Source organism: Lepidochelys kempii, chromosome 9 (genome assembly GCF_965140265.1).
Source record: "Lepidochelys kempii isolate rLepKem1 chromosome 9, rLepKem1.hap2, whole genome shotgun sequence".
Taxonomy (NCBI): Eukaryota; Metazoa; Chordata; order Testudines; family Cheloniidae; genus Lepidochelys; species Lepidochelys kempii.
Window position 1 is genome coordinate 9,023,287 of NC_133264.1, and position 22,890 is coordinate 9,046,176.

Here is a 22,890-nt window from a genome sequence, read left to right on the forward strand (position 1 = left end):
TCTCTCAACTTAAAAAAATATTTGGGGTAAGGCAAATATTTGGGGTTAATAGCTAAAAAATGCACTAATGATAGCAGAGAAACTGCACTGTGCAATGTATTTCTCAGTAGAGTTGTACATGTGCCTTAAAATAAAAGTGCTCAATACTCTGCCACTACAAATAATAATGTTACATTAAAACAGTTACATGGAATCAACCTTAAGAATTTGGGCTTAAAAATCAAAGAAACTTCTAAGATACATCTGACACTACGTCCTTAAATCCAACGCAATACACGGCATACGCCGTCTAGGATCACTCACTGCCCGGTCGTGTTTTCTTAGCTGCAGTAAGCAGGCACAGTAGGATGACGACAGCACACAGTTTGCCTCATCTCTGAGAATACTCCCACTCTTCTGGGATGTTAAACTCTACTATATTTTATTTACATTGCACGGAAACAGTATTACTTAGGTCCAATTTTGCCTCAGATGTGCACAGCTAGTACTTCCACCAGTAAAATTAATAGTTCTATTCAAGTACAGAAACTCATTTTAACACCAAGGGCCAAATTCTGCACAGGTGCAACAATTTTTAACCCCAACAGGTCCTTTTACTTTGTTAGTGAACACAGATAGTGCATACATATGCCATCCCACCTACATTTTAGTCAACACATGACATTCATTGTTGGAGCAAAATTAACTAGTTATGTCACCATCCTCCGTGCTGGAAAACATACAGCACATTTGAATCCTTAACTGTGAACATTCTTCCTTTTTCTGTTCAGTTACAAGCTTGCGACACTGTAAAGATTATGACGAGTTTCAGAGTAGCAGCCGTGTTAGCCTGTATTCGCAAAAAGAAAAGGAGGACTTGTGGCACCTTAGAGACTAACAAATTTAGTGGAGCATAAGCTTTCGTGAGCTACAGAGCTCACGAAAGCTTATGCTCAAATAAAATTGTTAGTCTCTAAGGTGCCACAAGTCCTCCTTTTCTTTTTGTAAAGATTATGCGCATTTCTGGAAGTTATTAGAAAACTTTTTCACAGGTAGCTTAATATGAACAGAAGACCACACAATGAAAAGTTTCAAAAAAAATCTAAATGATTGTATAAATTAAACTTTTCTGTTTCCATATTTCACACAGTGAAAATGGGGGATAATTACATATCACTGCATTAGCAGCTACGGATGTTTAGCTCAAATTTGATGTATTCCGTTTGTACAGATTAAAATTTACAGTACTGGATACAGTAGCTCTTCACTTCCTGTTCTAAACCTTTGTGCAGTGTTTATGTGCACGACTGAACAACTGCTGAGTTTCATCGCATAGTGAAGTAACCCTCCAGTGATGAAGTAACACTTGGAGAGCATGCTTTGGGATGAAAGACACTATACACATATAAGATATTACAAACAGTGACTTGCAAAGTCCAATAGTACCACATATGTATATCAACATAAAAAATAAGTTATGAAAATTATTGCCAATAAAGCGATGAGGTCAGGCATGTTTAGCCCAAAAATTAGGTTTTGTACAAATAAGTTTTTTAGTAGAAATGTTTTAATGCCATTTTAAAATGTTTAGACTTGCAACTTTTGGTTGGTTTTATAATCACAAGAAACAAACTCTGCCAACACCACCCCAGTCACTATATCAAAGCAGGAATGTGCAACTGACAAAGCTATAGTGAAATTTGTCTATTTTCATTGTCCTAGCGGAGTAAAGAGCAGAGGAACTAGAAATCTACATGCACAGTCTCTGCATTTATCATGGATTGAGGGGCCTCCCTGATGTTTTCTCAGAATTTAAGCTTTCATTAAAAAATTAAGAGCCTACTTTCAGAGCTGTTAAGCACCTACAGCGTCCACTGATTTCAAGTGAAGTTGCTGGTCCTTAGCATCTTTTTAGAAAGTTTTCCTGTCTTCTGAAGCATGCAGAGAATGAAAAAGTAGCTCCAAAAGGTGCAAGCTTCCCTACTCATGTTCATGGTGTTAACTCTCAAGACAGCTGAGAAATTAAATGCCATCAAACCGATTGAAATGTCCAGCTCACACAGCAACAACGCGATTGTAAGATCCATCCATTCAGTTGGAACAGGTGTCCATGTATCCAATTTGTGTTTTTATCCCTCCGCCACACAGGGCTCTCTGTTCAGCTTCCCTCTGCCTTGCAACTCAGGTCCCCAGTGACCGTGCTGAGCACCAGTGCCTTGCACCAGCTGCCAGCCTCTGAACTGTATCATGTGCTGGCATGACCCCATAGGGCAGAAGGGCTCTTCCACTGCTGCAGGAACTCCACCTCCGCAGGCAACAGTTGCTAGGTCAAAGGAAGCATACTTCCATTGACCTAGCTACGTCTACGCTGGGGGTTAGATCGGCATAGCTACGATGCGAAGGGGTCTGGATTTTTCTGACTCCTGAACACTAGATCTGTGTTGATCTGAAAGTAGAGCCCAGGCCTTACGAACTGGTGGTCCAAGGTAGCTGAATCTTTAGTTTATTGAGGGAGAAGCAATGCTGGAAATCTCCTCAAGAGAAGACTGAAAGGCCAGGAAGGGGGTTTGACAGCATAGTATGGTTTAGCACTTCCGACAAGGGAAAATTATTCCAAAGCCTTCCTCTGCTTCTGAAGTTACCAAATCATCCCATGCACTATAACAATTTCCAGTCACCAAATTTCTTCTTTACTTCTGCACATCTAAAAATCCTCGCACTCCATGAAAAAGCTCATTTGACCCTACACTGGCCAAGACTTTACTTGGCCTAGCGTCTCAGATGGGTATGTACTCATGGTGACCAGCCCCTCTCGCTGCCGCAGCTACAATCAATTTTTAGCACACCAGCTTGAAATGGGCACGTTTCCTTAGTGAGTGAGAGACTAGAACAGGGAGTAGGACCCAGCTGACAGTTGCAAACAACTAGACTCCTGTAGTAAAGTTCGCAAGGTTGCTCTGATTGGTCCAGGAGCACCTGTTCACTTTGACATCTTACATTTGAGTGACTCCTTGCATTTTACACTGACATCTGACAGCAAAGAAAGGAATAAGCCAAAATAGAGATGCAAACTAAACAAAGTATCTCGATCCAGGCAAGGCTTCAGTGTTTTTGGCAAAATTTCCCAATGAAATCATATTGCTTTTTTGGGAAATCTATACCAATGTCTCCGACATTCCCCTGTATGTTTTCCATGACCCTGACAAATATAGCAAAAAGCAAACACTGTAAATAGTTAGAAATCTTTAAAGTTCTTTCAGTTATAATTTAAATCACTAGTAACATAAGCATCATAAAGACAATGTAGATTTTAAATGTGAATTTTAACCAATAAAAATCCTTTTAATCTGTGTGCTCAGACTAGTCAGATTTTCCTTGGAACTCGGAGAGGGAATTTTGGGCACATATCCTCCCAACCTCCTAAATGGATGTCACAGAAAGTGTTTCAAGAAAACATAGAACCCAAGACACAGGGAATAATTGTACCTCCTCCAACAACTCAAACCACTCTCTGGGGAGATGGCAAGAAGCTCTGTTCCTGTACTGTGGGGTCCTTCCCTCCACCACAGCAAAACCAGGGCCTCAGCTTCCCACTAGTACCCACGTCCCTCCCAGCAACCGTTTACAAAACCTCACACCCAAAATGGGGGCAGAGGTCACTCTGCCCAGCCCCAACCGGCCGCCCCCCAAACACACCGCCCCCCTTGCACACCTCAGCCCCAACCGGCCCCTCCCCCCAAACACGCCGCCCCCCTTGCACACCCCAGCCCCAACCGGGGCCTCCCCCCAAACACGCCGCCCCCCTTGCACACCCCAGCCCCAACCGGCCGCCCCCCAAACACGCCGCCCCCCTTGCACACCTCAGCCCCAACCGGCCCCTCCCCCCAAACACGCCGCCCCCCTTGCACACCCCAGCCCCAACCGGGGCCTCCCCCCAAACACGCCGCCCCCCTTGCACACCCCAGCCCCAACCGGGGCCTCCCCCCAAACACGCCACCCCCTTGCACACCCCAGCCCCAACCGGGGCCTCCCCAAACACGCCGCCCCCCTTGCACACCCCAGCCCCAACCGGGCCCCCCCCAAACACGCCGCCCCCCTTGCACACCCTAGCCCCAACCGGGGCCCCCCCCAAACACACCGCCCCCCTTGCACACCTCAGCCCCAACCGGCCGCCCCCCAAACACACCGCCCCCCTTGCACACCTCAGCCCCAACCGGCCCCTCCCCCCAAACACGCCGCCCCCCTTGCACACCCCAGCCCCAACCGGGGCCTCCCCCCAAACACGCCGCCCCCCTTGCACACCCCAGCCCCAACCGGGGCCCCCCCCAAACACGCCGCCCCCCTTGCACACCCCAGCCCCAACCGGCCCCTCCCCCCAAACACGCCGCCCCCCTTGCACACCCCAGCCCCAACCGCCCCCCCCTCCACGCTGGGCCCCCCCTTCCGCCCCTCAAACTCTACCCGCCCCCGGCCCCAAACCGGCCCCTGGTGTCCCAAGCGGCCGCCAGGCGGGCGGGAGCCGAGCCCCGGCTCGTACCTCTGTCCCTCGTTGTCGTCCAGCGCATCCCGGCCGCAGCAAAGCGCCCCCAGCTCCGCCCCCCGCCGCCGCCGGCTCCCCTGGCTGGCGCAGCGCCTCCCGCCAGCCCCTGAGCAGCGCCTCACGTGGGCAAGTCCCTGCGCACTGCGCCGGCGCACACTGAGCTCCTCACTCTCCCGCGACAGGCCGCGAAGGGCGGGAGAGAGGAGCGCGGAGAGAGCACGACCGGCAGCTCAGCTAGTGCGCATGTGCTCGAAGGGGCCTGGTCCTCAGCGCGCCTGCGTCACGTACGCTAACGCGCTCTCCCTCCCCTTCCTACCCCGGGCGCGCGCAGGAAAGGCGGGGCACCGCACCACGCTTTTCCCACCACAGAGGCCGGGGCTAGAGATTTAAAGGGACAGGCACAATTAAATCCATCTCTGTTTAGAAGGACCTGGGTGTGTCCTTCCCACCCTCCATGCCCCTGAGGTCATTGCCATTATTAAAGCGCCAGGATCTCTACACATTTCCCCGCCTTTCCTTCTCCACCTGCCCGGCAACACCACTCATCTCCCAGGGACCACCCTGATTCCCGCACCTCTGCATTGCCAGCCCCCCATCTGCACCCTTCTCCGCCCCCACCATCCATCCTGCTCGGGGTGCTTTTATTGCCCCTCCAGTAGGTTTGGTTACGGGGTGGCTATTTTAGAGGCGAGAGTCTGCGAGTGTTTCTAATAAGCTCGGAGCCGATCCCCAGCCACCTAGGCAGATGCTCGTGGTGGTCACTGTGCTGCAAAACAAGGCCGCTCCAAACTTCACAGGGACAGAGCCAGCACCTCTCCCTAAATCATGGGCCTCAGCTGAAGGAGAACCCCGCCAACGCCAAGCGGTCAGGAACCAGCACTTAGAACCCAAAGCATCACTGGCTTAAAAATCATGCAATTAAAACAGAAACTTTTGGTCTGTCTTCTGACTGTTGAGCCTTTCGGGGTGTGTGTGTGATCATTTCATGGGCAAAATTTACTCTTACCTGCACATACAAAACTGCAGGGCTTCTCACTTAGCTGTTCAGAGGGAACTTAGATGCACCTCACTTTTAGATTGGTGGTTGGGGGAACTATCATTCCATCCTTCTCCACCTCCCTCCCCACTAACCTGCTCAACTCCCTTCCCCATCTCTCTCCCTGCCCCTCTCAGTATCCTGCTCCACCCCCATTCTCCTTCCATGCCCACCCCCACCATTTTCTGTCTTACACCTGGCCTTTGCATTTAATTCCCCCATAGTTCCTTCTGTTTCACTTTACTGTATCCTACCCCTTACTGTCTTCCCCCTCCAAGTCCCCTGCACCCATCTCCCTCCTATTCCTCACATTCCCCTCTACTCCCTCACTCTCCCTCCTGCACCTCTTCAGTCTCTTCTGCTCCGCATATTCCCCAGGCTCCTCCTGCATCCCCCATTCTCCTGAACCCCCATTGCTCCTTCCTGCCAACTTTACTCCATCTTCTCTTCTGCCCTGCATCCCCCTGCCCCTTCTCATCCTCTTTCCTGCCCCTCTCCTTTCCCCAGCTCCCCCCCCCCCCCAGCTGTCTTGGCTTCACTTTCCTGACCCTGGGAGGTACCCATCGTTCCTGAAGGCAGCCAGGGTTCTGTCTCACTGGAAACATTTCTACTGAGGCACAAACAGGGTGAGCATATTTCATGTTCCCAAAAAGAGGACACTGCAGCAGGGGAGAAGTTGGGCGGGGAGGTGGAAGGGTGTTACCGTTGCAGGTGCGGGGGAGAGGGGGGCAGGAGTACTCACTGGAGGTGGGGGGGGCAGTGTCGCTCCCTGTCACAGTGGCAGCGAGAGCCCAGGATGCAGCAACAGCTGTCAGTCAGCACCTCCCTGCAGGACTCCCTCCCCAGGGCCTGGGCGGGCAGGATCCTACAACTGTGGCTGCAGGGGAATGGACCAACCCGCTGCGGATGCAAGGGCGGGAGCAATCGGGAAGCAGACCAGTCGTGGCTCTTTCTGAGCTACAGCCTCTGCTCTGCAAAGATCCAGGACATTTCCTGTTATTTGAAAAATCCACCGGGACAGAGCACGGAAGCTCAAAAAAGAGGCAATGTCCTGGAAAGCCCAGACATATGCGTAACCCACACACCATCTGGGTGTGGTGCGCTGTCCCCTCTAGTGGCACTGAGACGACTTAGAGAGAGAGTTAAAATGAGTCTGCTAACAGCCAGTTGGCTTTTGGCTCATGCATTTAGTTCCAGAGGTCCAGGGTTCAATCCTGCCCACCAACGACCAGGGTCTGTCGGTGTTACATATGCACAACCCCCTGAAAAAAGGTGGATGGGAAATGCCAGCCATCTTGACAGAGGGTACCCTATGGCTTCAGTTCCATTCTAAGTAATAGCTCACTGCAAACATTTTAAATGGGAAAAAGTGAGCGTGTTTGATGCTGGGAATTGGGAGATCAAGAGCAACTAAAAGCGAAACATATTATGAAAGTCATGATAGCTGACAACTCTGCAATTAGTTGTTAACAGTATGGGGCCTATGACACACAGATGAGCAGTGCTAATCCCGTCAAGTAGCAGACAGTGGTACATACGTGTTAGTTTATTACAACACTTCCCCTTCCACAGACCCTATATCAAATCATTTAACAACCATTCATTCACTTTGAGAAATTATTGTCATTGTTTATTTTGGGGAGCACCCAAAGGATACAATTGTGAACCTTTATAGCCTCGTCTTTTGACCTACTGTGCCCCAAGGCGCGTTCCAAATCCTCTCCTCCTGTGGTGCAGCTACTGACAGGGATTTCCTTGGCTGCAGCAGAGAGAGCATGGTTTATCCCTCCCTATGTGATCCTGAACTTAACCTCGTTGTATCTCAGTTTCCCTACCCGTGAAATGCAGATAATACTGACCGGCTTCACAGCTGTGCTGTGAGAATAGTTGCACAGCATTTTGGAAATAGGAAGTTCTATATACTTAGTGAGATTTGGCTGCAGGGGAAAGGGTGCATTTTCTCTGGCTTGGTAACCTTTGTGAGAAGAAGCTACAATAGCTCCTCCAAGCAGAAGAAAGTCAATGAAGCAGGGAATGTTGGAAGGCAGCCAGCCCACATGGACTTTGCTTCAGCTTTGTGTGGTTGGGGCGTGAGCTGAATATTTTGAGATTATGCAGCATCTACCAGTGTACATGTTCCTCTGGGTATTGAAACTGGATCGTGAAATATTGTAACAAAGGAGTGTTGTATCTTGATGGGGTGACGCTGCAAATGAAACAGTGGGTTCAGTGCCAGGCTGAGGGCTTGTTGCTTTTTTCCTGTTCTATTAGGCAAACTGGAAATTATCCAGCCCAGCTCTCTCTCACTAAACACTGTGCTGCCCTAGGCAACCATTTGCTCTTCTGTATGGTAAGTCCAGCCCTGGAATAGTTAAGTGATCAGCATTCCGGTTTACACAATCCTCTGGCTTTCATAAATCCATTAAACAGCAACCTAAGAAAGGAAGATGGGCTGGGCAGAGTTCAGGGAGCACAACAGGACTGTAACTTACAGTGAATGGAAAGAGGACTCTTTATCTAGCTGCTTGACACAGATTGTCAATTCTCCCTGGCTCTATACCTCACTGTAACATGAGCTTGGCCTCTAAATCCTGGCCTGATCTAAGCACTCATTAGTATGATCAATCCCAAGCATTTAACAGTCTTAAGTCAGACCCAAAAATCATGAGATTTTTAAAAAAATAATTAATCCATTTGGGGTTAGTTGTATTTGCCTTCTGAGCCTTTAGGGAGCGCTCAGGTCACATTTTCAAGCTTTTTCTGCAACCACAATGGCTAGTAACACACTTTAAAAAAAAAGAAAAAGCCAGATTCTCGCATAATCATATGCCGCCAGGCAATGGGGCTTCAAGAAACTCACCAAATATCACAAGGAGACACCGAGTCATGGAAAGGAACACTGACTATGCTCCTGACAGCCTTTGTGTGTTCAGACTTGAAGCCTTAATGTGACCATGAGCATAGGCTTCACTGCATTGAACATAGTCTGGATTCAGTTCCTTCAGGACTTTGAACTCCAGGTAGATGAAATCCCCTTCGGTGAGGTTACAGATTAAAAAGGAACACTCTGATAAGGAGCTCGAGGCTGTGTAAACCTGGGACCTGTCATTTTTGTAGATGGGGTACTAAGTGATTATCCGCCACAATATTCATGTATTTTTCAAGAGATACGGCAGGAGATCAGTTTTCATTGTCAACCGCAGCTTGGATGTGCCAGGTCATTTGACACCCAGGGGCTTTTTAAATGCAGGTCAGATTAGCACTTTGTCCAGGATGGAGGGAAGCAGCAAGTGAAGTGTACGGGAGCTTTCTTTCCAGCCCTGCGGTTCCCCATGGCCAACAGCAGCAGAAGCAGCAACAGCATCCCATTGTCAGAGCACAGAACCCTCCCAAAATAAGAACAGTTGTAGGATTAGTGCCCTTCGAATGAATGCATGCCTATGAGCCCTCATCTTGCAAACACTGAACTCATGCTGGTAACTCCACTGATGTGAGTAATCCCATGGGATTACTCATGTGCATCGGAGTTTGCAGAGTTAGGCCCCACATGAATAACTAACCTTATTAGCAAAAAGAAAAGGAGGACTTGTGGCACCTTAGGGACTAACAAATTTATTCTCTAAGGTGCAACAAGTCCTCCTTTTCTTTTTTGCGGATCCAGACTAACACGGCTGCTATGCTGTAACCTTATTAGTTTGCAGCTTCAGCCTCTGGTGTTTGAAAGGTTTCCCATATGGCTGCCCATGACCAGTGGCTGAGAGCACTTGAATGTCAGTTTGGTAAGTGGTTGAGGGTTTAAGCTCTTTGAGTATCACAAATGATTGCTCCTAGAAAGGAAAAAACAGATGAGTTACAGAATACACTCAGATGATTGTTCTTATATGTAAAAAAAAAATCTCACTGAAGTGAAACCTCTACCATATTATTTGCATTGTCATAGTACTTCGAAGCATTGGCTGCGGCCAGGCCCACATTGTGTTAGATGGTGCACACAGGCAGTGACAGACACTATATCCTGCCCTGAATAAGTTAAAATCTAACTGGACGAAGGATGGGAGAAGAAACAGAAGTGACATGGCTTGCCCAGAGTCACACAACAGCTCTGTGGCAGGGCAAGGGATTGAACTCTCATCTCCTAGCTGAGTCCCCTGTCTGCTAGGCCACACTGCCTCTCTATAAGAGCACCTAGACTCACCTCTGTTCAAGAAGTATTTTACTGCGCTTTAAAACAGTATCTGCCTAGTGTCTCTCACCAACCCCTCTATGTTTTTATTATTTGGTTTAGTTAGATTTATATTCTGGCACTTGTGAATTGTAACAAACTGGCAGCGTATGTCCGAATCGTCCCACCCTATTTACAGGGTCTGATCCTTCCTAGGGAACGCTAAGTGGGCAGATCAGTAGAGAGTGGACCAAATTCAGCTCTCATTAGCCTTGTCTAGACTACGGGAAAAGGTCTTCTTTTAAAACACGTTTTACAAACACTTCTTAAACATCACTTATGACCTAGCAGAAACAGGATTCAACACCTTTAAAACCATGTTAGCTGGTCATGGCTGACTCTAAGCAGAGCCTAGTCTCGCTCATGACCAGTTAACATGGTTTTAAAGGTATTAAACCCTGTCTACACGAGTGTTAGTTAAAATCTGGTAGCTAACATGTTTAAAAAAAAACGTTCTTTTCTCCTAGTCCACAAGTCCATTTAGAGTCTGATGCAAAGCCTACTGAAGTCAGTGTGAAACTTTCGATCCACTTCAATGCATTTACACTGGTGTAAATCTGGATTAGCTACTGTGAAGACAAGATTTACACCAGTCTAGCCAAGTGCAAAATTTTTGCCCAATAAACATTTTAAAGGTGATTGCAGTAACAGCCATTTAGAAAATATCTCTTCCCTATTCTGTAGGAAGTTCTGCAAGTTCCCCTAGCCAAAGACAAATGTCCACAGGTAAAGGAAGGAAATTAAAGATCTGAGCTGAATGTCTGAGCAGACTGTATTGACGACGATCCGTCTGCAGAGACGGTGCACCAATGAGACTGGTCTTACAGCTCCCAGCAATAAATACCATATTACAGAAAATTCCTAATGCACCCTAATAGAATGTGCTGTATGACATCCTTTAGTGGACTGAAACTGATTACCCTTACAGGAGGAAATATTAGTCTCTGGGAGGCACAACCATCAGGGACAGCGGCTTTTTGACTGATGCTAGAGATTTCTGTCCAGCTAAACTGATAGCCAGTCACTGGCTGCCGTGCTCGGCGTCTCTGCAAAGCCTGATCATAAAATTCTCCTTCAGTGGAACCATTCACACTCCTGAAAGCAGCACTTAGCTTCTTGGCTTTCAACATCAGCTTCCTAGGCAGCTGGTGGTGCCCTGGTTTAAAAGAACAGGACAAATGGGGGAGCAGGTATTGTCGTAAAGCTGTCCACGTTACACAGGACAGTCAGAGAGAAAAACAATGTTATATAAACATACTTCTTGTAGCTAGAAATTACAAATCCAGACAGCTGTACTTCAGGATGAATTTAAGTACTGATTGCTATAGAACACACGTGATATGAATTAATAGAAGCTTTTTTATTTTAATTTTTTTTTTGCTAAAATACTGATTATATTCTATTTTTAGGAAAAGGAAGCCTCCTCTGGACAGGGCACGGGACTAGGACTCAGGCAGCCCAGTTCAGTTCCTGGTTTAGCCACAGATTTCCTGTGTGATCTTGTGCAAGTCACTTAAACTATTCTGTGCTCAGTGACATGGAGATATTCCTTCCCTACCTTACAGGGGTGTGGCGAGGATAAAAAGCATTAATGATTCCAGGATGCTCAGACAGTACAATGATAAGGGCCAGATAAATACATGGATATATAAATCTACAGATGAGCTTTAGGTAATGTATAAATAAGAAAAGTGAACCCGATTGTTCCCTAAATAAAACTTGGCTCGACTCACTGAAATCCTTTCAAGTGCTGAGTGCCCTCAACTTCCATTGAGCTCAAAAGGCATTGAGGGCGCTCAGCACCTTGCAGGACCAGGCGTCTAACTTTGCAGCTTGCAATGGGATTTCTTGAACCATTTGCAACACATTCACCCTCATCCCAATGTGAAAAAACTCCTAAAATGTCAAATCATGGATAGAATGTATATTAAAAACTAGGGCTGTCAAGCAATTAAAACAATGTATCACAGTCATGCAATTAAAAAAATTAATCACGATTAATCACGCTGTTAAACAATAGAATACCATTTATTTAAATATTTTTGGATGTTTTCTACATTTTCAAATATATTGATTTCAATTACAACACAGAATACAAAGTGTACAGTGCTCACTTCATATTTATTTTTGATTACAAATATTTGCACCGTAGAAAACAAAAGAAATTTTAATTCACCTCATACAACTACTGTAGTGCAATCTCTTTATCATGAAAGTTGAACTTTCAAATGTAGAATTATGTACAAAAACCCCCTGCATTCAAAAATAAAACAATGTAAAACTTTAGAGCCTACAAGTCCAATCAGTCCTATTTCTTGTTCAGCCAATCGCTCAGACAAACAAGTTCGTTCAGATTTGCAGAAGATAATGCTGCCTGCTTCTTGTTTACAATATCACCTGAAAGTGAGAACAGGCGTTTGCATGGCACTGTTGTAGCTGGCTTCGCAAGATATTTACATGCCAGATGCTCTAAAGATTCATATGTCCCTTGAAGCTTCAGCCACCATTCCAGAGGACATGCTTCCATGCTGATGACAGGTTCTGCTTGATAAAGTTCCAAAGCAGTGCGGATTGATGTATGTTCATTTTCAACATCTGAATCAGATGCGACCAGCAAAGGTTGCTTTTCCTTTTTGGTGGTTTGGGTTCTGTAGTCTCCACATCTGTGTGTTGCTCTTTTCAGACTTCTGAAAGCATGCGCCACACCTCGTCCCTCTCAGATTTTGGAAGGCACTTCAGATTCTTAAATCTTGGGTCGAGTGCTGTAGCCATCTTTAGAAGTTTCATTTTGGTATTGTGATGTTTCACTACATATTCTTTATGAAAATATGTTTATGATATGAATATGACAGAACTGAAATGTACTTTATGCAAGATGCATCTTGTAAGGTATCATTGGAAAGGTTATAATTTACTGATTGTGATTATCCAATTTGTACGCCTGCATCATTTCTGTATCGGAAGTTAGGAATATTGACTATGTATCTGTATTTCAACTATGCTACTTTGGGGGACGCCCACTGCTAACACTTCAGGTACAACAATGGAAAAGCCAGACAGGGCTGACGGCCCATCAGCGAGGACAATGGACGGTGAAAAGGCTTGGCCTTCCTTTGGACGCTCCATTCTGCCACTGACTCATGGATGCTGTGACTAGGTCAGGTGGTCTTGTCACCATAGGCGTGCGCAGCACATTTCATTAGGGTGTGCACCCCGGGAATTCTATTTATTTATTTATTTATTTATTTATTTTAAGGCGAACATTTATCGAATACTCAATCAAAAAGGGCATTATTTTTATTCATCAAACAAACTAATGAAACTAAAACTTAACTAAACTTAATTTTTTTTAAATTAACAACTAAACTTTACTTAAACAAGGAGACACAAAATACTAAATTTTTCCTGGAGTGATAACCAGGCGTATACAAAAATACAGTCAATTTTCAAGATCTTTATCTTTAACCAGATAATGAGCTAACCCAAATTGACCAAAACAGATTGAGGTTTCTTCATCTTCCTGTCCTAGAGAATGAGACGTCGCTCACCAGGTGTTATGGACTTAAATTCCTCAATCACATCATTGTAATTAACTGACGAAGCCAATTCTTGTTCAATATACAAAATCATGAGTGAGTCGAGGCGCTGTTGGGACATTGTACTTCTTAGTTTGTTTTTTACGTGTGCTAGCTTCGAAAAGACTCTTTCACATGAACAGCTTGTCTGCTCCTTTTCTTATCTTAACAACGAACTGATCCATATTTTAAAATTAAAAGGGGGTATCATACGATTGAATTAAAACATAAAGCCACGGGCTTGTTATGCTATTTCAGTAGAGTACATGGGACAAAGATTACAAACCTGTAGACACTGCGCTGGGCACACCTCACGCAGCTGCTTATGTAGGTCAAAGAATTTTCTAGAATAGTATTCGGAGGGGGCAGGGGGACCAATGGCAACGCGGCACCGCAGTCGTGGGGTCGCAAGCTGCAAGCGAACGCGGGCTTTCTATATAGAGCGTATCATGCAATTAAATTAAAACGCAAAGGCACTTTTTTTTTTGAGACATTAGGGCAGGCGTGGGCAAACTTTTTGGCCCAAGGGCCACACCAGGGTTCCAAAATTGTATGAAGGGCAGGGTAGGGAAGGCTGTGCCTCCCCAAACAGCCTGGCCCCACCCCCCACCCACTTCCTGCCCCCCGACTGCTCCCCTCAGAATCCCCAACCTATCCTGCTCTTTGTCCCCTGACCGCCGCCCCCCCCCGAGACCCCCGCCAACCACCACCCCGGGACCCCACCCCCTACCCAACCCTCCCTGCTCCCTGTCCCTGACTGCCCCAACCCCTATCCACCCACGCCCCCACACCTCCTGACAGACCCCCCGAACTCCCACGATCCAACCCCCCGTCCCCTGACCGCCCCCCACAGAACCTCTGCCCCATCCAACCCCTCCTCCCCCCACTCCCTGTCCCCGGGACTCCCTGCCCCTTATCCAACCCCCCCCGGCCCTCTTACCAAGCCGCTTCCCCCCCTTCCCCCAGAGCCTCAGCGCGCCGCGTCCAGGAGCGGCCGTGAACAGCGCTGCAGCGGCGTGGCTCCGGCGGGACCTGAGCTCCTGCTGCTCGGCCTGCCGGAGCTTGCAGCCCTGCCCCCTTACCACGCGGCTCCAAGCGGCAGGAGCTCAGGTCCCGCCGGAGCCATGCTGCCACAGCGCTGTTCAGGGCCGCTCCTGGACACGGCACGCTGAGGAGCCGGGGGCAGGCAGGGGTGGGGCCGGGGAAAGCCTCCCTGGCCGGGAGCTCAGGCGGGCTGGGCAGGACAAGCTTGCCCACCCCTGCATTAGGGTGTGCCTAGGCACACCCAACACACCCCGTATGCTCACCTATGCTTGTCACCTATTACTAAACATTACCTGGGACTTCTTGTAACCTTCCACAGGAAAGGAAGTGGGGTCAAGTTTGGGAAACAAAGGATTCCTGCCTTATGTAAATCCTATTTAACGGTGGGGGGAAGGCAAACGGGACTCCTCCTCTCCATGGCCTGTCTGCCCAAGAAGAAAGACTGCTAAAGCCACCTGAAGGGAAGGCGGGGTGGGGGGAGTCCAGACTGAAAAAGGGGTCCAGTCTGAAAAGAAATATAACTGGAACTCTGAACTACGGAAACTTTGGAACCTGCCTACAATAATATTTAGGGTAAGAAATTACATTTTGTAACCTGTTTCTTAAGTATATTGAGCTTAGCTTGCGCATTTTGCTTTATTTGGTCAGGAATCTGCTTTGTTCTATCTCTTATATTCACTTAAAATTCACCTTTTGTAGTTAATAAACTTATTCCTTGTTTATAATATAAGCCAGTTTATGTCATTTCTAACGGGGAGAGGGGGAAAAGTTGTGCATATCTCCCTCCACATTGAGGGAGGGGGAAAATTTCATAAAACCTTTGGGTTTGTATCCCTTAAAGGGAGTGGGCACCAGAGTGCTGGGGCAAGCCCCTAAGGCTGAATCTTTCCAGAGTGGATGTCTGTCTCTCTGTGCAGCTGGGTGTAGCCCTGCCTCTGTGCTTGGCTAGAAGAGGCTTGTGAGCCTGACCCAGCAAGCCAAGGTAAAGGGGACCCAGGCGGGCAGAATAGGCTGACTCAGTGGCACCCCAGCACATCAGGTGACACCCCAAAGGGCCCAAACCCGTCACAGGTATCTTCTTTGTATTTTGTCAAATTTGCAGTGAAAGTGTTCTTAAAACAAACAACATGTGCTGCGTCATCATCCGAGACTGCTATAACATGAAATATATGGCAGAATGTGGGTAAAACAGAGCAGAAGATGTACAGTTCTCCCACAAGGAGTTCAGTCACAAATTTAATTAACACATTATTTTTTAACAAGTGTCATCAGCATGGAAGCATGTCCTCTGGAACGATGGCCAAAGCAAGAAGAGGCATATGAATCTTTAGTGCATCTGGCACGTAAATATCTTGCGATGCTGGCTATAACAGTGCCATGAGAACACCTGTTCTCACTTTCAGGTGACATTGTAAAGAAGAAGCGGGCAGCATTATCTCTTGCAAATGTAAAAATACTTGTTTGTCTGAGCAATTGGCTGAACAAGAAATAGGACTGGGTGGACTTGTAGGCTCTAAAGTTTTACTTTGTTTGTTTTTGAGTGCAGTTATGTAACAAAAAAAACTACATTTGTAAGTTGCACTTTAATGACAAAGAGATTGCACTACAGTACTTGTATGAGGTGAATTGAAAAATACTATTTCTTTTGTTTACCATTTTTACAGTGCAAATATTTGTAATAAAAAATAATATAAAGTGAGCACTGTACACTTTGTATTCTGTGTTGTAATTGAAATTGATATATTTGAAAATGTAGAAAAAGATCCAAAAATATATATAATACATTTCAATTGGCTTTCCATTGTTTAACAGGGTGACTAATCGCGATTAATTTTTTTAATGACGATTAATTTTTTGAGTTAATCAGGTGAATTAACTGCGATTAATCGACAGCCCTATTAAAAACAAAAGATAACAGCATCCAGCCCTCAGCACTGGGACAGAATTCTGGACTTCCAACCACGGCTGGTCCCTTGCCTGCCCATTTTGACGCTATAACATTTTATAGAGATATTTTTAAATTGCTCTTATACTTTCCAGTGTTCTCTGATGTGACTGAGCCTGACAGCTGCTGCCATGAACTGTAGGGTCAAGTCCCACCTGCTTCTAGCTTCTTCTTTCAATAGCTGCTCAAGAGGAAATTTACACACAGGCATTCTGCCCACATGTAACAAATGCAGTTTACTTTCCTTTGTGTGTGTCTGGAAATAGCTGGACACTGCTTACAGCAGGTAGGATAGAAACCTATGGGAGACAATCCATAGGTCTCCTCATTCTAATTCATAGACAATTGAAGAAAATATGCATGAACCATCACTCAACACAGCTTTTTTCAATGGGGCGACAGACTTTGTCAAACTAAAAGCTGTTTCAAAACCAGCCACATCTCCATTGCCCAGGGAAGCTGTAAGCCCTGTGCATTAAATTCAGACATTAATGTCCTGATGTCCTAAGAAATATTCCAGCAATTCTTTTTGCTCCATCCAAAGGGAATAACTGATCACAGTCTCTGCCTTGCTGCCAACTAGGAGGAAAAGGTTGCATGCATTAATTTGTAGAAGGCTGGAGTGCAGTGGGGAGCAGCCAGCACCGTGTTGAAGAATGTGGCAAGAAAGCTTGTTAGAATTACTTTTCAGCTTCTATAATGTATTATTGAACCTTTTTAACAAGCTTGCTATCAATTGCTTTTATTATCTCTCCCAGCAGACTGTCAGGGTGGCTGGAAAGCAGCCAAGCCCCATGTACACTAGCTTCACGGCTGTGTTTAAAAATCACATTAAAAACAGGATTCCTGAGCAGCCAGTTTAGAACTGTCTGGCCAGCTAGCATATGGATGGAGCAGAGCATGTTAAAACCCTTTCTCTAAAGCAGGGTTTTAGCCTGGCCCAGCACAGAATTTTTCAAAGTATTGCTTGGCTCTCTCCATTCTATATTACAACACAGAGTCATTGAGAAAGATGCTCAAACACAACTCTGAAGTCAGCACAGATAGTACCTAGGAGGATGCAGTCCAAGGAACCTGCATTGGCAGCATTCTGTGGAGAGGAGAATAGTTTTGCCCTTTGGAGAGGATTCCTGTAGCAACAACACATTAAGGTTTGCAATGTCCAGATTATGGGGCAGATCCTTTGTGTAAACCTGAGTGGCTTCATTAATTTAAGCTATGCCTATTTATACCATCTGAGGATTTTCAAATATATTATCAAATATATTCATTTCAGTTACAACACAGAATACAAAGTGCACAGTGCTCACTTTATATTATTATTTTTATTGCAAATATTTGCACTGTAAAAATGATAAACAAAAGAAATAGTATTTTTCAATTCACCTCATACAAGTACTGAAGTGCAAGCTCTTTTATCATGAAAGTGTAACTTACAAATGCAGATTTTTTTTTTTTTTGGTTACATAACTGCACTCAAAAACAAAACAGTGTAAAACTTTAGAGCCTACAAGTCCACTCAGCCCTACTTCTTGTTCAGCCAATCGCTCAGACAAACAAGTTTGTTTACATTTACAGTCGATAATGCTGCACACTTCTTATTTACAATGTCACCTGAAAGTGAGAACAGGCTTTTGTATGGCACTGTTGTAGCCGGTGTTGCAAGGTATTTATGTGCCAGATATGCTAAACATTCGTATGCCCCTTCATGCTTTGGCCACCATTCCCGAGGACATGCTTCCATGCTGATGATGCTCGTTAAAAAAGAAAAAGGGGTTAATTCAATGTGTGACTGAACTCCTTGGGGAAGAATTGTATGTCTCCTGCTCTGTTTTACCAGCATTCTGCCATATATTTCATGTTATAGCAGTCTCGGAAGATGACCCAGCACATGTTGTTCGTTTTAAGAACACTTTCACAGCAGCTTTTACAAAACGCAAAGAAGGTACCAATGTGAGATTTCTAAAAATAGCTACAGCACTCGACCCAAGGTTTAAGAATCTGAAGTGCCTTCCAAAATCTGAGAGGGATGAGGTGTGGAGCATGCTTTCAGAAGTCTTAAAAGAGCAAAATTCCAGTGCGTAAACTACAGAACTGAACCTCCAAAAAAGAAAATCAACCTTCTGCTGGTGGCATCTGACTCAGATGATGAAAATCAACATGCATCAGTCCGCATTGCTTTGGATTGTTATTGAGCAAAACCTGTCATCAGCATGGAAGCATGTCCTCTGGAATGGTGGCCAAAGCATGAAGGGACATATGAATCTTTAGCACATCTGGCATGTAAATATCTTGCAACGCTGGCTACATCAGTGCCATGCAAACACTTGTTGTCACTTTCAGGTGACATTGTAAAGAAGAAGCAGGCAGCATTATCTCCTGCAAATGTAAACAAACTTGTTTCTCTTAGTAATTGGCTGAACAAGAGGTAGGACTGAGTGGGCTTGTAGGCTCTAAAGTTTTACATTTTTTTACTTTTGAGTGCAGTTATTTTTTGTACAGAATTCTACATTTGTAATTTCAACTTTCATGATAAAGAGATTGCACTACATTATTGGTAATAGGTGAATTGAAAAATACAATTTCTTTTGTTTTTTACTGTGCAAATATTTGTAATAAAAATAATAATATAAAGTGAGAACTGTACACTTTGTATTCTATGTGGTAATTGAAATAAATATATTTGAAAATGTAGAAAACATCCACAAATATTTAAATAAATCGCATTCTATTATTGTTTAACAGTGTGATTAATTGCAATTAATTTCTTTAATCTCTTGACAGCCCTAGTTTAGATCCAGGATTCTGGTCCAGACCCATCTGTATTTTTATTTAATTTTGTTAATAAAAAAATTCTGAAAAAACTTAGCAACACGTATTCCGAAGCTCTGTATATCAAGATGTCTTAGGGGGAAAAAGCTTTCACCGAAAAGAAATGTTATTTCCCTCTACCCCTACTCTTGTTATTTCTCTTCTCTCTCTGGCTATTCTTCTCTCTCATATCACTTTGTCCCGGGTAAAATTGCTAGCTCAGGGTCAGTCCCTGACCTAGCAACACAAGGAATTGCTCCCTGCTCATAGGAGATTGTTAATAATCTGCCCGCAGCCTGGGATTGAATGTCTGCTCCCAAATTGGACTCTCTGGCGGTTAATAAAATCTGCTGCTTCTGTACTGACAGGAAGCCTCTCCAGCAGGTGAATCATGCTGTGCACTGAGACCAAATGAACAGAGATGCTATGATATACAGCACAGCTCCTAAAATAGAAGTAAGGACTGCACCTGGCACCTACAGCATTCAGCACTGATTCCCCTTCACATAAACAGTTCACAGTGATGCTTTTAAACACAGCACAGTGGAGTCCAGGACTTACCTGAACGGCTGCCTTTTCTTCTGCTGCTGTACAGTTGGCAACACATACTATTGGTTTCCACTTTAACAAGTATGTGCTCGACTCTTTGTGGCTCTCTGGAATAAAAACCAAAAACATGTTACTCTTGGTGGAACCGCACCTCTGGTGAAGTGATGGGATACATAACTGCCCCTTTTTTAAATGGGCCATTGGCTTTAAGGATGCACTGGTACCTCCAGATATAGGCCCACCTAATTCCCTCTTGCTGCAAAAGAAAGGACTCCATGGATGAAATCCTGGTCCGACTAAAATCAGTGGCCCACCTTGATTATCATACACATTGTAAGGAGAGTGATCACTTTAGATAAGCTATTACCAGCAGGAGAGTAGAGTGGGGGGAGAGAAAACCTTTTATAGTGATAAACACCCATTTTTTCATGGTTTGTGTGTATAAAAACATCTTCTGTATTTTCCACAGTATGCATCTGATGAAGTGAGCTGTAACTCACGAAAGCTTATGCTCAAATAAATTGGTTAGTCTCTAAGGTGCCACAAGTACTCCTTTTCTTTTTGCGAATATAGACTAACACGGCTGTTACTCTGAAAACAGTCCCCTTGACTTCAATGCAGCCGGATTTTACCTTTAGGGGAAAACCTCATTCTCTAAAGTTGGTTGGGAATTTTCTGTCAAACTGTTTTTTTAGACGGAAAATGTCGTTTTGATAACTGAAATTTTCCAGTGAAAAATTTTAGCATTGCCAACGTTTTTTGGTTTTTCCATTGGGAAAATTGCAACAAAATATTTAATTCTGGGTCAGGAAAAGCCAAACTGAAAGATTTTGGTTTGTCAAATTGAAACATTTCATTTCTGGCCAGTTCAACATTAATCTGCATCTGCCCGAGCCACTGTGGGGCCTCATGGGAGTTGTAATTCAGTTGTCTCATGCCTTCCTTCTCCTCTCCCATGATGCACCAGTCTCCTCTCTAGCTGAACTACCACAGTGCATTATGGGAATTCCATCACCAAGGAGCACTATTAAAGATATAGTCCAGCCTGAGAGCCCAGTTCATGGAGAACTGTGGCTTGAAACACCAGAATTACAACTCCCACGAGGCACTGTGGCAGCTCAGGCAGTCACAGTTCAATGCTACGCTGAGCTGAAATGTAGCCTTTCGACATTTCCAAATCAAATTCTTTTGGAATTTTCTGTCCTTCAAAAAAATCTAATATGCCAAATTTTTGTCCCAATTTGTACCAATTTTGAAATAGCAGAATTTCCTATGGGATGGAAATTCCAATATTCTTCCCACTTTACTGTTCTTATTTACAATGGGTTAAACCCTACACAGCTCTACTGAAGTTAATGGAGCTACTCTGGATTTATTTGGTGTAACAAGGAGCAGAATTTGGCCCTCTGAATTTGATTTTGCAAAGAACTCAAGATAAACACATCCTACTCCCCAGCCCCCACGCCAGTCCCTCTGGTGGAGAGGCCAGCTGGAGGGTGGGAAGTAGAATAATCAGATAGCAAGTGTGAAAAATCACGACGGGGGTGGGGGGCAATAGGTGCCTATCTAAGACAAAGCCCCAAATATTGGGAGTGTCCCTATAAAATTGGGACATCTGGTCATCCTAACGGGAAGGCAGAGGGTGTGGGCTGCCAATAATGCAGAGCCTGAGGACCTATAAGGAGTCATGAACCAGATTCTGTGGATCTTGGGTCCACAATGGAGGACTCAGCTGAAAGTGCTCTTCTGCTGGACCCGACCAGCTCCCCCTCTGCACTAGCAGGTCAAGGAGCCCTTAACCATTAGCTGGTCAAACAAAAATATTATTCCATAGCACAACACAGGAAACTTTCATTACAGACCCAAACGATTTCAAAAGCAACAAATACATTTTAAGCTGATGTCTACGGCCTTGACTTAACAATGCACTTAAGCAAGCACTGAAGTTAAAGGGACTTCAGCATGGGCTTAAAGTTAAGTCCATGCTGAAGTACTTTGCTGAGTAGTGATGGACTTAAGCATGTGTTTAAGTGCTTTGATTAATCAGGGCCCACTTACTGATCAGACTTATTTCACGAGATAAGATCGCAATGGTACAACCTATTACTCCCTTAGCCAAGAATGCAGTTCTTACATCAAACATTACAAGCTCTGTCCCTGCTGCCAGAAGCCGAATGACCTTCTCTTTTAAACATCAAGGTATCCTCATTTTCAACCTTCAGATGAGTCCACTTACTCCTCACGGCGTTACAATTTCATAATACATGGATTGTACGCTATTTCATTCCTGTGTTACACTACCTTTTCCTTTCTTCCACTGCACTTCCACTTGCAACTGACAATCATAATAATAAGGGGCTGCTGCTTCTAGTCTTAAGCGGCGTACTTTATGGGATGCTGGCAATTCATTAGATACCTCCGCAGTGCGACTGAGTGGGTCAGACCTCAAATCTGAATGCAAAAATATGGAGATATCACATATTTATAGTAACAGTCTGCTGTAAAATTGTAACAGGAGATGTAAGGGTCTGATCCTGGAAGGTGCTGAGCACCTCCTAGAAATACTGATTTATGTTAATGCCCATCAACTTCAGTGAGAGATGAAGGTGCTCAGCACCTCCCAGCAGGCAAATCAGCATTTTGTAGGACTGACCCCATAGTCCTGGAAAGTGGTGGTGGAAATTTTTATTCACATGACTAGACTTCACTCGTGCCAGTAGTCCCACTGAATTCAGTGGAACTATGCACATGTGTTTGTGTTTACAGGGTCAGGCATTATAGCTATATTAATAGTCAAAGTAGTATGAATAAAACACAATAATATCAGACTTCCAACCTTACATAAATATTAGTAAATATAAAAAATAATCTCCAGGAACATCATCATGGAAAGGTTTCTTCTAAAATGTATTGATATATATATATATATATATATATATATACATATATATATATATACACACTCGAATCAATGTGTAGAGTCTAAAGAAACCTATGATTTGGTCATCATAAACTACAGGATGTAGAATAAGGTAAAAAAAATTAAACTTGCGCTCAAAGATACCACAGAGTCTGAACAGTCGCAGCACAATGGCTGGATAAAGACCTTAACATTAGAACAAACTGAAAAAACATCCTAGTGTAGATTGTATGATTGGGGACTGGCTGGTAATGAGACATAGAGTCTTT

The 22,890-nt window shown here is 44.8% G+C and overlaps 1 protein-coding gene across 2 annotated transcripts in view; it reads right to left on the reverse strand.

Annotated features, from left to right (window-relative positions):
- SENP5 (SUMO specific peptidase 5) overlaps nt 1-22,890 on the reverse strand; it is a 59,396-nt gene that overhangs the window by 21,988 nt on the left and 14,518 nt on the right. Inside the window, exon 2 of one of the 2 annotated variants that reach the window (XM_073359234.1) lies at nt 19,714-19,808. The gene's annotated coding sequence lies outside the window, so the exon portion shown is untranslated. Of the gene's footprint in view, nt 1-4,516; nt 4,668-19,713; nt 19,809-22,890 lie in introns of those variants that run through there. The other variant, XM_073359233.1, reaches the window with a different exon arrangement.